An 18,167-nucleotide genomic window follows, 5' to 3' on the forward strand; every position below is an offset into this window, starting at 1 on the left:
ACCCGACGCCACCGGGCCAGGCTGCCTTCAGGCCGCCGCTGTCACCTCGGCCCGAGTTGCGCGGCCGGTTGCCGGCCGCGACGGCGCGGCTGGCCGCATCCCGCTCGGGTGCGCGCGCGCGTGGGGAGAAAGGGAAACGAGATGGAGAGAGGTGAGGAGAGATCGAGAGGAGAAGAAATCGAGAGAGAAGAAAAAGAAGAGGAGTGGGACACTGTCAAGTGGGCCCCACATAACCTTATTATCTCTTGTGCAATATTTATTCCCTCCTCGTCCCTTCCAATGTCTCAACAGCAACTGGTCCCCAACGGAGTAAATTTCTATTTAATCCTCCTCTTAACCAACACAACCGCTTCAATGTGGGACCTACTACTCCCTCCTTCGTCAGCAGGGGTATTTACGTCATACCGTGTCAAAAAAGGGCCTCTCGCCCGCCACGTCAGCACGGCAAGTATCCTTTAGACGGCGCGGTATCCATCGGCAAATATTCATGATTGTGGGATGTCTTCCCCCAAAACTTCACTTTCGCAGTGTCCTGAGCTAAAACCACATAATTGCGATGTCCTGTAGCAAAATTTGCCAAAAAAAAAAAACTATAATGAAGGATTCTTAGGTACGGCCTTGAAGATAGTTTGACAGGCGGAATGTTTTTTTTTTTTCATATAATGGTAATGGTTATGTGCCACTTACATGCTGCATTGCTTTTGTTGCATCTATATAGTTTCATGTTTCGGGGAGTCTAAAAGCTGCAGCTTCTCTCAGAACCTTTAGCATTCTCAAACAATATATATTTTTTCTAAGAAATCGTAGCTATAGAATCTTAAAAAATTAACTAGGAAGCTAGAAGCGGAAACATAGCTTTCTTAGATTCTTGCAAACCCTAACCGGTTGCTCCTATTTTTTTATTCGAGTTTATTATAATCTAGACAAAAAATTAAATTGTTTGGGAGCTTTAAGTTCTCTGAGAACAGGCCAACAAGCGGATTAGTAAAATATGCAACGGTTATGATGGCAGTGTGGGCCGTGCGTGGAATTGTGTAAGGCTCTGTTTTAGATTCCAACGTTTTTCTTCAAATTTTCAACTTTTCCGTCACATCAAACTTTCAACTTTTCAGTCACATCGTTCCAATCTCTTTAAACTTTCAATTTTGACGTGGAACTAAACACAGCCTAAATCACCTACTTGCTGAATGGGCAAGGCATCCAAGAAGTAGTAAATAAATCCTGATCGAATTCCCCAGCCTCACTCTTCCTCTTGTTCTTCTTCCCCGATTCCTTCGTTCTGCTTTCTACATTCCCACGCAAACCGAACCTAACTTGCGGCGACGCCAAGCAATTGTCAGTTCGCTACCAGGAGGATCGAGCAGGCTGACTGGCTGAGGCAAACGTGTCGCGGCGCAGGCCAGGTTTTGGCAAAACAGGTGACATCTTTAGATTCTGTGACTAGAGATTACTTTGTCATCTTCCCTATAATGGTGTGGTGTGTTTTTAATTGCCTGTTCCCTGGAACTTGGGATCTAGATGTCCTTGCTTGTAATTTCTAGGGTTTGGTTTAATTCCAGCCGATGGTAGCTTCGGCTAAGGACTAAAACGGTCGGGAAAAATGCAAAGATAGCTTCCTACCATTTCCTTTTTCCTCGTAAACGGAATTAGAACGGTAGAGCCTGTTCGTACAAGTAAATTTTGTGTAGTTTTGTGTACAAGTAAATATTTACCGTCTCTGCAGGTGAACAGAATGTCCGGTGGACAGAGCCGTGCTCATCGCCTTGGGCACATCGATGGGAACTGGCCAGAGGTGAAGCTGATCAACGACTACGCGATGTTCATGGGGTACCTGTCAATGGCTGTCACCGGGACGGGCTTCCTGGTGCTCACTTGGTCCACCGTCGTCCTCCTCGGTGGATTCGTTTCCACGCTATCAACGAAGGACTTCTGGAGTCTCACGGTCATTACGCTCGTTCAAACGAGGTCAGCTCGTCATCTCAATCAAATTTTGGTGTTCCAGGTTAATTAATTAAGACTTCGCGTTTAGTTATAGCGAATCGTTATCTTAATATTATTACCTCCGTAGACCTAACCAATTATACGTGCGTTTGGCTATAGGAAATTGTGGAATATTACCCCCATAGTCCTATCCATCGGGATCAAATAGTAGGGAATTCTGTAGTTCGATAAGTTTTCATAAGGGTAAGGATAACCCAGGATAGACACATGTTTTTAAAAGAAACTCCAATGCCACATATTCCCGGAATATTGGTTACACCGTAATCCTTTATTCCTGATCACTAGCATCTCATATGGTTTTACTAAACAAGGGAAACAATTAGAATTACTCCACAATTCCTGAAATTAGATCTGATTGTCATTACTGATCAAGTGCACCCACTACTACACAAACCTTAATCGGTGCCGGTTGAGAACCTCACAAAGGTACTGGATTTACCAACCGACACCTAATAGGCGGCATTGATGTGGAAGGGAAATAAGTGCCGGTTTAGAAATCGACACCTTTAAGGTTCCACGAAGAACCCCAGCTTGATGTTCGAGCCGATGCATCGAGCAGCTCACCTTCACTAGAACCAAATTCCATAGAACATTTAATTCATAGAATGAACATTTAACCCAAGAACATACAAGAACACCAAGAACACAAGAACATCAAGAACACAAGAATCTCACCCTTGCCACCGCCTCTCCTCCCATCATCGCCGCTGCCACCGCTGGGTTGGGAGGGCGCGCGCGAGAAAGAGAGAGATAATGGTGGGTGGGTGGGTGGGTTGGGCGGAGAGAGAGAGAGAGAGGATAAGGACGGGAGGTAAAACACCCACCGGTTTGGCTCAGGTCAGTTTTACAGGTGCCAGTACCTATTAATATTCTAGATGCCGATTCTTTTTTTAAAAAAATCAGCACCAATAATATTGGTGTCGGTTTTTCTTTAGAATCGGCACATATAATTTGTTCGAAGGCGCCGGTTCTAGGTTTTAACACTTCCGGTATCTATAGTGCCGACACCTTTGTGCATTTCTATTGTAGTGACCCTTAAGCCGAGCATTTGGAGTTTCAGCTTGCTAGTTTATGGTTAGATATAGCTTTAATTTGAATTCTCTTCAGAATTGTGAAACGTTGAGATTTCATATTACACAGTAAAATATTCAAATCGATCTCAAACAACACTCAGATACACATACACATGTGTTTTATTTTATAATGAAAATTGCTTATATCTCCGGCCTCTGCCAACGGACATAGCCAAATGGCCAATGAGTCAAGTTAAACAAAATTCTCAAGGTTATGGGATTTAAATCCCCATCCCTTCCTGATGATATCCGACTGAAATCTCGAATAGAAAACACGTGGGTTCTATGATGATGTTCTATAGGAATTGTGCCATCCAAAGTAAAATAAAAGATCTTGGCTATCAATAGTGTAGCTCCATTACTTATAATGTCCTTCTCCTATAAAAGCATAAGGACTAATAATGGAGCCATCTAAAAGACATGAAGGGTTAGAGCCCCACTACAGTACTCTCTCTACTAGTAGTAGAAATCAATATGAACCATTGAACTCATTTAATTGAAGAGTTCATATCTACTTATACCACCACCCTAGTTGGCGGCAGTAGAAACGTGAAGTGGCATTATTTTAAAAAAACTGCGTTAAAGGGTATAATCGTCATTTAGTACTGACTAAACTTCTTTTTTCATTTTTTTGGCTTTTTGGATGGAATATGAGCGATACCAGGGCAATGGATGACTACATATCGATTTAGCCAGGAAAAAAACATAAAGGACAAAGTTACCCCTAATTACTATATTAGTAAATCACCGATTTACCCTTAATAATAAATGGTTTAGATCATTTCTACTGGTAGTATAATATTACATCATTTTGACAACGCAGATTGACCAAGTAACAAGGCAATAGTTTAAAAAAGAAATCATTTTTTTAATGGATCTAGGCACTCCCTCAACCAATTATCAAAAGTATGTTTAGCATTTTGCGTAGGGGGATGTTGCAAGCAAAATAGACACATCACCGAACAGACTGCGCAATATGTGTTTTGGGAGTTGCAATACTAAAATTCAAATGTTAGAAACACTAGAGGAATGAACAACACAAGACAACCTTTTTGTGCTGCTCAAACTTCTGCAGCATTTCAGGGTTTTCTTCATTCAGAAGGTCCCTGTGTCACTCCCCACAGAGTGGATAGTGTGGTGAGTCTGCTCACTGCGCCACCTCTCCGTCTTCCTCCCTTCGCACTCGCCGTTAAAGGAGCTCGCCGTCAAAGGAGCCGGCCGCCAGAGACCGTGTGGCAGCAAGGATGGCGGCAACAGGACCGTTCTCTTCCCTCCTGAGCTGGATCTAGCGAGCGGTGGGCGTAGCGGATCTAATGCGCATGCACGAGCAAGTTGATGGTCAGGGGCATGGTGGTGTTGTGAGCAAGAGATTGTGGCCTACATGGTGGGCAGACTGTCTAGTTAGCTGTGTCGGATGTGTACAGTTGTGGCGGCTAGTACGACTGGGTCTAGCAACCTCAATGCCAGATCTAGCGTCCCTCTGGCCGGATCAAGCATCGGGTGTAGGCACGGCAACGTCCCCATCCCCGCCCCTGTGAGTAGGAAATTTCTCTGCCCCCATCCTCTCCCATCCCTGCCTCAGCGCGGGGAATTAATCCCCGCGGATCCTCCGTTGACGTTTAAAAAAATCTTTTACACCTTAAATCACATATGTAATTAATAAATAATGTCCATAACATATAGCAATATATTAGCATATACTACCTCCGTCCTAAAATGTAACAACTTTTGGCTATGAATCTGGACACACAGTTATCCAGATTTATAGCTAAAAATGCTTACATTTTAGGACAGAGGGAGTATCTATTAGTCACATGACAAGAACAAAATATTGTTGATTATCCACTTATCATGGCTGTTAGTCCTTTAGACATGTAACATTCACATTGGATTTAGACCCCTATATACAATAATCAGGTTTCCGTGGGGAATGGGGACAGAGGATAGAGGATCATCCCCGCCCCGCTATACCTGACGGGGACAATTTTCCTCCATTTGATTCCCCGTGGAGAATCACTTGTATCCATGCCCCATTCCCTAGTGGGAGAATTCCCTACAGGAACCGGGAACGGGGCCCACTGCCATCCCTCGGGTGTGGAGTTTGCGTAGGAGCAGCTGGTGGGGCGCTCGAGCAGAGGACGGCAGCGCCAGGAGAGGTTGGTGGTGGGTGTGGCGCGCGCCAGCAGGTGATGTCGATCTAGGAGCGCGCCGGGCGACGAGGCGACCACTTGGAGTGCCCGACGATGGATGTGGCTCTGGCATAGGCATCGGTGCACGTTTGGCCAGGGGATGTGTTGTACTCTCTAGAGTTTAAATTTTGTAAAAAAAACCAACTTCTATCATTCTATCTACCCTCAACACGTAAAACGAGAAGTTTTATTTCTTCAATACCCTTACTCTTACTATTTTTTTCACTCTCCACTAATTCGATACTAGGATGCTAGAAATGGATTTTTTTTTAGCGGAGGGAGTAGGTTGGAGTTTGGCCCCGCGAGGAGATGTGGCTGGTTGGAGCTGCCGTTGGCAGTTGGGAATGTTTGGAGGCTAGGTAGTCAATGGCTACTGCTTGATCGGCTCAGATGATGTAAGATTGATGGTCCTTTCTTGAATAGAGTTTACTCCTAAATATGGAGGCTAGGTAGTCAACGGCTAGTTGCTATTGTCAGTGTGTCCTAAATATGGGATACCATACAGGTGCATGAATACACCAACGGAGCAATAATATATCATTCCATACATGATAACAACTCCCTATAACCAGGGATATCAGACTCCAACCATGGCTGCATAGGACGATTAAGGCCCTGTTTAGATCCCCACAAAAATTTTACACCTTAATTGTTCAATGATTTAACAATGTGGTGCTAATGATGAATTAATTAGACTTAATAAAATCGTCTCATGGTTTATTGATGGGTTCTGTAATTAGTTTTTTTTATTAGTGCCCGAACATCTCATGCGATACCCTATATAATATCCGACGTGACACGCCAAAACTTTACACCCATGATCTAAAACACCTCCTAAAAAAATATCCGTATGAGTCCATTAAAAATACAGGTCCACACGATCGAATCATCAACATAGCAGAGCAAGCCAACGAGATTTCTAAAGACCAATCTGCCAATCGTATTGTGCCAAGCTCCCTCGTCTGACAGTCTCATCGCTCATTTAAAATTTAGTAAAATACACCGGTGGTCCTTAGACTTGTCGTGAGGTTTCACTTAGGTCCACGAACTTATAAAACGCACATCGAGCTCTCTAAACTTGGTTTATTGTATCATCCTAGTACAAAGTCTCATTTAACCGTGGTCTTGCCTACGTGGCACACCACGTGGACGATGACATGAAATTTTTTTATTTTTTCTCCCTTCTTCCTTCTTTTTCTCTCCCTTCTTCTCCTTTTTTTTTCTCCCTTCTTCCTTTTTTTTCTCTCCGGCAGCCGCTGCACCGCGAGCTCCACAGCCGCGCCTCCATCTCCTTCTCCATCAGCCTCTGGTCCACTCGCCGAGCCACTGAGCTGCCATGCCGGAGGCAAGCGCGCGATGGGAGGGAGGACAGCGGCGCTGACAGGAGGGAGGGGGGCAGTGGCGCATAGATGTCCTCCTCGATCTCCTCCGCGGTGAGTGCCACCAAAAATGGCGCATGCTTCCGGCGTCGGAATGAGGACGGCATGGGCACCGCCGCCGCCCACGACAAGGAGATGGCTGGGCGCCGCCACGTCAGCTGTCGCAGGTTCCACGGCCTCACTGCACCATCCACTTGCGGCTGTGACAGGGCGAGAAGTGGAGGCGGAGGCAGCGCCTTGAGCTCGGGCTCGAAGTCCATCTCCGCAGGTAGGCTCTCAGGCTTCGTTGTCAGCGGCGGCGGCGGTATGGGTGAGGGGCTAGGCTGGGGCACGCGGAGCTCCTCGATCCCACCGTTTAAGGGAGTTGGCAGCAGCGGCGGCGGCAGCTGCTCCCACAGCTCGAGGTGGTGCGTCGACGTCGTGGCAGGCGGCTTCGCGGATCTGCCGTCGCCGCCATGGCTAGCTTGTCATTAGCAGCTACGGTGGTGCGGCGTGGTGCGGAGAGACGGGGGCGGCAACCGAGTTGGCGAGGAGGAGACGAGCGGCAGGCAGAGAGAGAGAAAAGGAGATGATGTTTTGTGGCCACAGCGGGTCAAAAAAAAGGGAGAAGAGAAAAAATTTCATGTCATCGTCCACGTGGCGTGCCACGTAAGCAAGACCACGGTCAAACACGACTTTGGACTGGGATGATACAATAAACCAAGTTTAGGGAACTCGATGTGTATTTTGCAAGTTCGTGGACCTAAGTGAAATCTCCTGACAAGTTTAAGGACCGCTAGTGCATTTTACTCTTTAAAATAACTAGGAAGAAAACCCGCACAGATGCACGAGCAACTTACCTTAGGACATTTGCAAATTTGCTACTGGTTTTTTTCAATTTTGCAAGGATGCCACTCGAATGACAGTACTAGTGGCATTTTTGTAATTTTTTAGTGGCAGTCTTGCAATAAGAATTCAAAGTAGTGGTAAATTTGCAATTGCCTCTATTTATAAATAGCTGTGCTCCTCAAGATCAGTGTGGAGCACAATTTTAAGTAGGCCAGTTGAACTTTATTGTGAGTACTGTACCTGTCACTGGGGTCACCTCAACTCAGTCATATGCATGACCCCGCTATACGTAAGTTAGCTTAGCATGCTATGTTATCTATGCTTGGCGCCCTTTAGGGAATGACACATAGATAAGATGAAAGTGATATAAATATTTTTTTAAAAGTTTTGAGTCCATTTATAAAATAGAGTTAGCACTTGTTTATGGCGTTAATTGGTCTACTAAATTTTAGTGGTACAAAAGTAATTTTCTCTTCTAAAAATAAGCAGAATTGATCATTCAACATTACTTCAAATAATCTAATAGCTTCAGTGGTGAGAACCACGTGAAAAAATTATTTGCTTGAGTAGTAATTGTTCACGAATATATGAGGTGATATGAGTTTTTGATATTTTTGTTTCTTTGTATTATTGATCTAATTCGTCTATGCATGTCCGTGGGCTAATATATGATACAATAATATATGTTTTCAAGTTTATTTGTGCCAATTGTTAAGACTATTTATAATATCATGAAAAGTGATAGAATGTGGTTCATGTAATATTTTTTAATTCAAAAGATAGTTAACATATTTATAAATTTTCTACAGAAAAAAGTGGGTTGCAAATGAATAAAATATCCACTACCAGTTATTAAAAAGCATGAAGTAATTGTCAAGATTATTTGCATCGGAAAGTCATAAAAAGGGGCTAGAATATTTTTCCATGTGATAACTTTTTAATCCGAAATGCTATATATAGGTCATAAATTTCACTTTGGGCTATATTTTTTTTCGAATGTTTTATTTTATACTACCCTTTCACCAGTATTTTCAATATTTTTATTTTGGACTAGGTAAGCATGTCAACGATCTTGGGTAGGTTGGCTCATAATAATGAATTAAGTGTCACAGTTATATGTAAGACCATATTTTTTTATATATGATATAGATGGATAAAAAAGTTGAGGGTGGTCAAAAAAGTCACAAAGGTAAAAATACCCGGTGCAAAGTAAAAACATTGTAAAAAGCAAAATATCCATAATAATATAGTGCCTTAAAGTGAAATTTACTTCTAATGTTGAGATCTGTGCTATAGCATTTACTAAGCTGACACTAACTGGCTTCTTAGCTGAGCCATTGCTACTACTCTAAACCTCTACTACTACCAGTACACGACCAGTAGAAAGGTCAGATGCCATCCACGCGACTGGCAAATGGCAGAAAGAGAGAGAAGTCACAATTAGCATAATCTGAATGTTTTTACTGCGTAATTACACTTCACTTGCATTTATATTTATAATTATAGTGTAACTACATTATAACTAGATGGGTACCCCGCGCGTTGTTGTGGGAGAATTGTGTGATTATATAGTAGATATGAGTTATAAAATTTTCTTTCTTACCTATTATACAATTTTTTTTCATGTGTTTATATATGTCTGTGCCTTTATCAATTATCCATAGGTTATAAATGATTGGGTTATATGGTGTGCCTTTTGGGGTAGAGATACAATTTACACCTTTGATAAATCTTCTAAAGACTAAAAACAATTGAGGTGATGTAAAGAGATGCAATTTACACCCTTTATGTATCATCCTAAGGCTAAAAACAATTAAGATGATGTGGCTTTATGAGAGAGAGAATTAGTATTAACTACACTTAGTAAGGATGAACTTTATAGATATACTAGGTGATTCCCCGCGCTTTGCTGCGGAAATTCCTAAATAACTTTTAATTTTTTTAATTAATCGAGGTAAAAGTAAAATTTATATTAGTTATTAAAAAAATAAAATTGGTTGTCAAACTATGTTTAGAGAGAAATACATTTAGTAGATGAAATATGATATCCCATACTTTGATTATATGGTGAATATATGTTAAGGATTATAAAAATGATGGATATATTCTTGTGACATGTTTGCATGTTGAGCTTTAGAATTAATGGGTTATAACTTTATAGTAAGATAGGATATGATTAAGGTGTATTTTATACTGGAGTGTAATTTTTAATCATTAGTTCTTTTTCAAAATTTAATTACTATTTTGTATTTTTCACCAAGTTAATTTTCTTTAATTTTGCATCATCATATTTGTTGGCGGATGGCATGAGGCCCTTCGACCAAATCTGCCGAAACCCATGGCGAAGACTATGGAGCAAGAACGGCATGAGGCGAAGAGTCGTGCGAGTGCCTTGCCAGGCCAGAGGCATCTCAGGCGAAGGGTGCAAGGCGAAGACTATCTGCCGAAGGAAGACGACTTCGCCTTGGCAAGTTCACCCCCGCGAGGGCCGAAGAAGCCTTTCCGGCCCATCAAGCCTAGGGGCAATAGGGCCGGCGATCGCCAGACGGCCCATCAGGGGCCCATGAGCCCCTATATCATCATGTACCCCTGTAAATGTCCCTTTCATCAGGGTAATCATGTAAATTCTCCTGTATAACCTAAACCCTAGTAGTAAGAACCTGTAATGGGGCTATAAAATAGTCCCCTAGGGCCATGTAATGGGGGGAGAGAAAAGAAGGGAAACTTAAAATTTAATACACTTCGTTTTCTTCCTACCACTGTTGAGTAACCACGTCTTTCGACGTATGCGGTTGTCATTTCGACAACAATATTAATAAATTGTGCTGCATTCTATTTGGTCGGAACCTTAGTGATCTCCTTTTAATTGTATTGTGAAATCTGATTGTTATAGCGTTAGTTTTATGTCAGAAGAAATATACAGTCTTTTTTATTAAAAAAATAGATAACATATGATAGAATGTAATAGTTTTTTATTGTATTATATATAAGAGTATTATAGATATACGATATAGCTTAGTCAACAACAACGCTAGGAAATAAACTGGAGAGAAAGGAGTACAGCATAGGGGTAGACTGATCAAGTAAAAACTTTCTACTTAAGGGTTAGGAGGACATGGTTAATAGTTCTTTTCTGATGTACGTACATATGTATGTTTTTTTTTTCAAATAATAGTCTCTTGTACATGAATATATATGTACGTATATTTTTTTCTGGGCAAATAGTATATATTTATTTTTCTCTCTTGCAAGTACACATGAGATTAGGAAAGAAGGATTAATTACTTTAATATGATCTAATCTAATAGCTGAAAATAATAGTTTACCTCTATATACGTAAATCAATGGTTTGATGTTTAGCTTTTATACTTTCATAATATTTTGGATTTTATTGATCTTAAGTTATCAATTTAACTGTAGATTAAATTGTGACCATTTAACTTATCATATTTATGTTGAATTGCTAGCTATAAAATAGGGTGTATAGAGAAAAGGAGGAGATATATATGGGCATTACGTACGTAGGTCTTTTTTACACGGTAAGTGACAGGTATGTACGTACAAAGGAGAGAGAGAGAGTGAGAGGGTTAAGTGTGGGAGGAGGGAGGTGGAGGGGAAAACGCTTTATACCGAACGTCCGAAGAAACATAAATATCGGACGCCTATCCTATCACTGCATCATACATACATAACTATTTCTTTTCATGTTTTCCTCCTCTCTTTAAATATTTTTTCTTCTAAATTACTTATCCGATCTACAAACCGATCACACCGTTGTATTCATTCCAATTAAATCTTTATAACAAGATATCATATGATTATGTTATGTCAAAAGAAAAACATATGTTTCAAACCGTTAAAATAAAATGTTTCATACATGATAGTGATATGTTTCAATGTGCGTCTTCAGGGTATTTCATAAAATTCCTAAAACTACCTGCTACTACTCTCTCTCCACCTCATCTATGCACACATGCATGCATGTATTTTAGCAAGCTTCAAAATGATTTTTCTCTTAAATTATTTATCCAATCCATGATCCGATCACACTATTGTATTCGTTTTAATTAAATCTTTACAACAAGATATCGCATGATTATATTTTGTTAAAAAAACACATGTTTCAATCCGTTAATACTTGTTGTTTCATACGTGACAGCGACATGTTTCAACGTGTATCTTCATCATGTTTCATAAAATATTTAAATGTCTCAGTTCCTGATTTTTTTTTGTTTCACCCTATATAACTTAATGTTTCACTTGTTGGTCAACTACAATATTTGACCATCCGATTTTTTTGGGGCATCGGACGTCCGATGGGTAGCTTCCTCCGGGTGGAGGTGGAAATTTTTTTTTTTAGATTGACCTAACGGCTTGAAATAATGGGTCCACTAATTTAAATGAAAACAGATGGACAAATGTTTTGCTTTTTTCTTAGAATTTTTAGGAATTTTTCTAATTTATTAAAACGCCATATGACGACTTATGAGCGTTTGTAATAAGCCACGTGACAGTTTGAGAGCGTTTGTATGAAGTTTAATAGACTATTAGTATACAATAGATGGAGTTGTGGCGGCAGTGAATCTATCATCCCATTTTACTTCCATTGAAAATTTTGAAAATTATCCTTGAGCTTCTTGATATTAAAAATGATCAAATCCACATGAATAGTCTCATATAAATTAAATCAAATTAAGGTGAATAATTATTACAATAAATAGATAGGTAACATAATTCATGACAATTGTATTTTTATTTATATTAGGAAATATTATAGTAAAATTCAAAGCACGGGTATTCAACTAATACACATATACTTGTCTTTACAAATACAACCAACGGGAGCGTATCCTATGCACACAGGCCTTCGCGTGTACACACCGTGTACACCAACTAAAAGTTATCACAAAAAATTCTAAGAAAATTCATACATGTACTTTCAATAGTATTACATCTACGTGCAAAGTTGCATCTTCAAATTCATTCTACATAGAGAATAACAAAAAAGATAAAATTCTGACAAAATTGCAACCTTAAAACTGTCAGATTTTTTTGTTTTTTTTTTGTTACGGCTAAAATATAATGAATTTGACGTTAAGATTTTAACCCTAGGTGTAATACAATTGAAAGTATGTGTATGATTTTTTCTAGATTTTTTGGTGACATTTTTTAGTTGGTGTGCACGTGTATACACGTGAGGGCCTGTGTGCATAGGATATGTTGCCTACAACCAACATGGCATATGGTTATTACCCTAATGACGTCTCGAACCTGTATAAAAGCTTTGACTACGGCTATGCTATGGGCCCGTTCCAAGGACGGGATAGTTAATGAGCATGATTAATTGTCAGACCATCTAACCACTCGTCAGTCCACATTGATCTCCCCACTAGAAACGCCCCACTTCAACTGTTTAGATGCTGCAGTCTGATACCTACATGTACCAGGTCCATCAATCTAGATACTAAAGCTGTGTTTAGTTCACACTGAAGTTTAGAAGTTTGGTTGAAATTGGTACAATGTGATAGAAAAATTATATGTGTATAAAATGTTTGATGTGATGAAAAGTTGGAAGTTTGGAAAAAAACTTTGGAACTAAACAGGGCCTAAGTACGTACTTCCTCCGTCCCTAAATATAAGGGATTTTGATTGGATGTAACGTATCCTAGTTTAACAACGTTGTACTAGGATATGTTATATCCAACCAAAATCCCTTTTATTTAGGGACGAAGGGAGTAATACTATCAGCTACTCAGACCAACCCTTCATGCTAACGAGAGCCAAAGAGGATAAGGGAAAGGAGGCAGGGCAAGCACGGAGATGAGATAGGTACCTTTCTGGGAGGTTGAGGGAGACCATTCCTTCTTGCTGCCATCCTCGATCTGGAGCACCACCGTTAGATCCTCAACATGTGTGCAAGTGCAACAGCGAGTACAGGTACCACCTGTGGCAACATGACACACACCTCAGCTCACTTCACTCATTGCAAGTCTTCCCGTTCCCCTGGCATGTGAGCAGGGGCATGCCCAGGATTTTCAACTTGGGTATTTGAAACTGGAAGAGAATTTTTTTTTCAACCTAAAGTCTAATATTTGTATAATATATAACGGTATAAACATGATTTTAAAAAGCCGTAGATTTATAGAATTGATTATAAATTGAATGTGTTAAGCATACTAAAGTATTAATTGACAAAACATATTAAATTTATAGAGCATAGAAAATGAAAAAATAATAAGAAATCTTATAATTTAGAGAAGAACTTTCCGTTTCTTGATATTTTGATGAAAATGAGTAATGATGTCTTTATCCTTAACTTGAAAGAATAGATCCCTTTCAATGAATGTAACCAAACAATCATTCAAATATTCTTATTCCATCTTGCTTCTTAACTTGTTTTTGAGTTCTCTTCTTTGCAACAGCTGCTTCTAAAAAAGCCTTTAAATTAACCGTGGGAGCATTTTTCCTCTTCATGTTTCAAACCTATAGAACAACAATATGGTCTTCCAATTTAAGTACTAACCATACTAAGTCTGCTGAATATGTGCACTTATGCAATTTATAAGTACTAACTCTGCTACAGAGCTTCACAAATAAGTGAATCACAAGTTTCAAAGTTCGATTGTTCGATCATGAACCATTCCTGAATGACTGGATTCAAATCCTAAATAAAAAATGTTCAACCATGAACAATTCCTAGATTCAACAATTCAAATAAACTAAATCCTAAATCCTAAATCAAATGAACCATCCTGGATTCAACTATGACCTAAATACTAAAATCCTAATCCAACCAAATTACCAAAATGTTTCTAACCTTCCACCTTTGTTTGGGTCTGGGCGTCTAGCCGTCTAAGTCTGAGGCAGCTCCAGGGACTGGAGGTGGACTGGTGGAGGGTAGAGGTGCGGGCGGCGGAGTGCGGGCACTGCCTGGCTCGCCGCCCGGGCGCCACAGGGCAGGGGCGGCGGCGCGTGGGCAATGGCGGCCTTCGCGGCGGCCGGCCTGGGGGCACGGACGCGCGGCGTGAGATTGGCAGCCGCTGCTGCGCCGCAGCTAGCTGGGCGCTGCCGCCGTTGAGGACTCGGGGGTGGGTAGGAGGCGATGCGCCGTCGCGTCGGGGTTGGGGAGGGGGCTAGGTAGCCATGCCATGGAGGAGATCGGGAAGGAGAGCTGGAGAGGTTAGGGTTACATCCATTTTGGGCTGATTTGGGTTATTGTGCCAATGGGCCGAGTAGAGGAGGGAGGTGGGATGGTGCTAAGTCGGGCTTTCTTTTAAGGAACAAGTCTATTTTGCATACTTTTCCACATACATATGAAATATATATTACATATATGAATTTTTTTGTCCAAAATCTTGGGTATTCCACTGAATACCTATGAATTATGGTAGGCCCGCCCCTGCGTGTGAGAGCCCAATAGCCACCACCGGTAGCGCAACACGCAACATAGAGATCACGGATACCACCTCATCCTTCTCGAAGTGGCTTGTCGCAGACAACTCAACCGCCAGAAGAAATGCCTTGAGCCTTCAAAGCCAAGGCGTACCACGCACAGCGGCACAGGTGCTGGTGCTCACCAAGGGGCGTGTGCCCAGTGCCCACCCCTGTTCCGGTAGGAATGAAGGGAGCAGTCACACACAGAGAGAGAGATAGAGTGGGAGGTGGAGGTGGAGGTCGATAGATGGGAGGAGGATGGAGCGCGAGATACGAAAGAAGAGAAAACTGGTAAGAATGGATGGTGATCCCATCCTTCGACAGGATCCGTTGGCTAGTCTCTCCAAAAATCTTGTGGTAGTGACTTATCTAGGGCTAACACGTCAGAATGTTAGGCTCCATTTATACTAAAAGCATTGTTGGTTTACGAATTGTTGACAACAAACAATACTATTTCCACTATCTCCTCTCTCAATCTTTTTAAATGCAACATTTATCCTTTCAAATAAAAAAAACTGAAACTTATAGTGTATACCACAGGATATTCGATGTTTTTCTGAATGGAAATATACGCCTTATTGGGTATTCATTCAAGCGGCTATGGGAGGCTTCAGTCTTCATCGCGTTGCCCCATACCCGCACAGAGCTCGGGTTCAGGGGTGCCGTTCGGGTGCTGGTGTTCACCATCGTGCTATGCCCACTGTTCCTGCTATACATGTTTGGGCTGTTCGTTTCTCCCTGGATTTCGCTGTGGCGTCTAATCTTTCAGGATTACGGTGAGACGGCCGGACTCCGGAGATAGTAGCAAGGCGAACCTGCGGCCGGCGCTGGTGGTTCTCTATTCCCTGGCTTTGTTTCAGGGTGTGCTCTTCTATTACAGGACCATCTCTGCTTACGAGGAAAACAAGCTGGTAAGAAATGTGGCCGATGCATACGGGTTCGACGAGGCGTCACGTGGATCGGTCTTGGATTACTTGCACGAGATCAAGGTGGGATGCGAGAAGGACCCGTCCTTTGCCGGTGGTCGGAACATGATCACGTACGCCGCACAGCTGATGGAGTCCACATCACCTAACAGGTACCTTTCCATAAATTTCAGTCACTTTTTTTTCATCCCTTAGATGCTGATCCAGTGGTTCTCGTACCTCTCCCTTTGTTCCTTATATGAAAGGAATTAAATAAATTGACTGTTTATAAAATTCCATGCAAAATTATCCAAACTAAGATAAAAACAGGGTAAAAACAATATATAACAAGTTAAAAAGAAGTGAAATTGCGCATTCTATATCTCTACAATTTTAGGCTTAGGAATGTATAATTTTAGATGACTGAAACTTTATGTGCATAGCAATACTCTTTATAAAAAAGTAATTTTACGGTCCTTTAGGAGTTTCCGAGAGATATCAAATTTTTAATGTAAAATTTAGTACCTCTTTTACAAGGTGATATCAAAATTTGCATTTCTTTTTTTACCTTTCAGGGATCGTAAAATTACTCTTTATAAAATCTCCCTATTATCTTATAGGTACCTATCTGGAGTAAGGATTCTTGATACACTCATCCGATTTAACTCGGGTGCAATTGGGAGCGGATTTCCAGGACAAAGTATGCTGATATCCAATACAATTGGATCAGCGTCCTCCGGCTCCATACTCCACAACTTGGTACAGATGCTGGATTCCAAAAGCCCATATGACGAAGAGATCAGGTTGCGCGCCGCGAGGATTGTGGAACACTTTGTAATCGACATCCGCTTGGACAAGATCCTGCAAGGGATCCAGTGCATATCTTCGTTGCTTGATCTCAAGCCATTTCATCAGCCAGATGAGCCACTTGAGGAGTATGGCCACCGTATTTCTGTCGGTGAAGAGGGACAGATGCAGGTTAGAGGCATTCAAATCCTTCTAAAGCTCTCCGACGACGAGAACAACCTGAGGATCATGAGCAACACGGATGATCTGGTCTGGAAGATAGTAGCACTTATAAACGACAAAGAACTACACCTCCGGAAACATGACAAATGGTCCCGCGATATAGTAGACCCTGGGGTGAAACTTATAAAACGGTTCATGTCTGCGACTACAAGATCAAACAACATTCTATGGCGCGAAATATCGACAAGCTTGGAAGCAATCAGCTCCTTGGAGAGTATTATCGACTGTGACAAATGTGACGAAGAGGTCAAGAAACAAGCTATAAGGGTTCTCGCACAAATATGCTGGGATACATCTTCGGTTATGGGTGACCAGAACAAAGAAAGATTCATTGGCTCCCTGATCGACATGTTTCTTCACAAGAGTAAGGGCTCCCAGTTTGAAAATCTGGCAGGTGAAGAGCTGGCGCAGCTATCTTTCGGATTTGGAAGCTGTGCCACCATCATATTGGAGAAATATGGTCCTAATATGATTGATTGTATCGGTAAAACTGATTCAGGCTTGTACAACAGCATCCACAGGAAAATTGCAGCAGATGTCCTGAAACACCTATATGGTAACTATTCCATCGATGATGAACATTTTCAGAATCTGAAGGAGGCCATGATTGATTTGTTGCCCAAGGTATGCAATCTCTGACATTTACTACCTATATCAATAAACATCTTTTTTATGATAATGAAATATACTATAACTATTGATTTTACATTGTACCTTTCATTGTGGATATATAGTTGGATTTTTACTATTTTTAGAATGCAAACACCATACAACTTCTGATCTTTTTTATGCCAAACAGAGTGTCTAAAAGTATTGCTAACTTCTTAGTTAATGTCGCAGGTACTAAGAGAAGTACTTGGTTGGGGATTGACAGAAACACATATACAAAGAGTGCCAAGTTATACTGCACCGGCAGGTTCAGGCCTTGCAGCTACCCAAGACAATGACGGGAGATTGCAGGAAGCATTGGCATCCCTTTGTGCGACCGTGTATAATAGAATGGTCAACACAGATGCAGATTTGGCCGATCGGTTTGAAGACATTACGGCCCGTATGTGCGACCTGGCAGCGGAGCCTCTCAAGACCTTCAGTGACCTCATCCAAGAAGCAATGCAGAGGCAGCCGCCGTACTATCCGCCGGAGAACGCTATGCGTTCTAACGATGAAAATCCCAACGAGTGTTGTATCTCTTGACTACTCTGCGTGGGAAGGGTCCCCCTAAGAACAAAAATATATACGTACATAGAATGTGGCAATGCTTCATCTCCAAGTAAATTGGGTCCACATTCTTTCTGTCCATCTCCAAATAAGTTTTGGACTACTTGTGAA

General features: G+C 41.4%; 1 long non-coding RNA gene and 1 pseudogene across 1 annotated transcript; one reads left to right on the forward strand and one right to left on the reverse strand.

The window, feature by feature from the left end:
- Positions 1-1,258: 1,258 nt before the first annotated feature.
- LOC107277024 (uncharacterized) lies at positions 1,259-18,121 on the forward strand (annotated as a pseudogene).
- Positions 2,327-2,771, reverse strand: LOC136354805 (uncharacterized). Its single transcript, XR_010738607.1, has 2 exons — positions 2,677-2,771; positions 2,327-2,570 (listed from the first exon to the last, which is right to left on the reverse strand). It is a non-coding gene; the product is annotated as an uncharacterized lncRNA (long non-coding RNA).
- Positions 18,122-18,167: the final 46 nt, after the last annotated feature.

Source organism: Oryza sativa, chromosome 12, assembly GCF_034140825.1.
Source record: "Oryza sativa Japonica Group chromosome 12, ASM3414082v1".
NCBI classification, from domain to species: domain Eukaryota; kingdom Viridiplantae; phylum Streptophyta; class Magnoliopsida; order Poales; family Poaceae; genus Oryza; species Oryza sativa.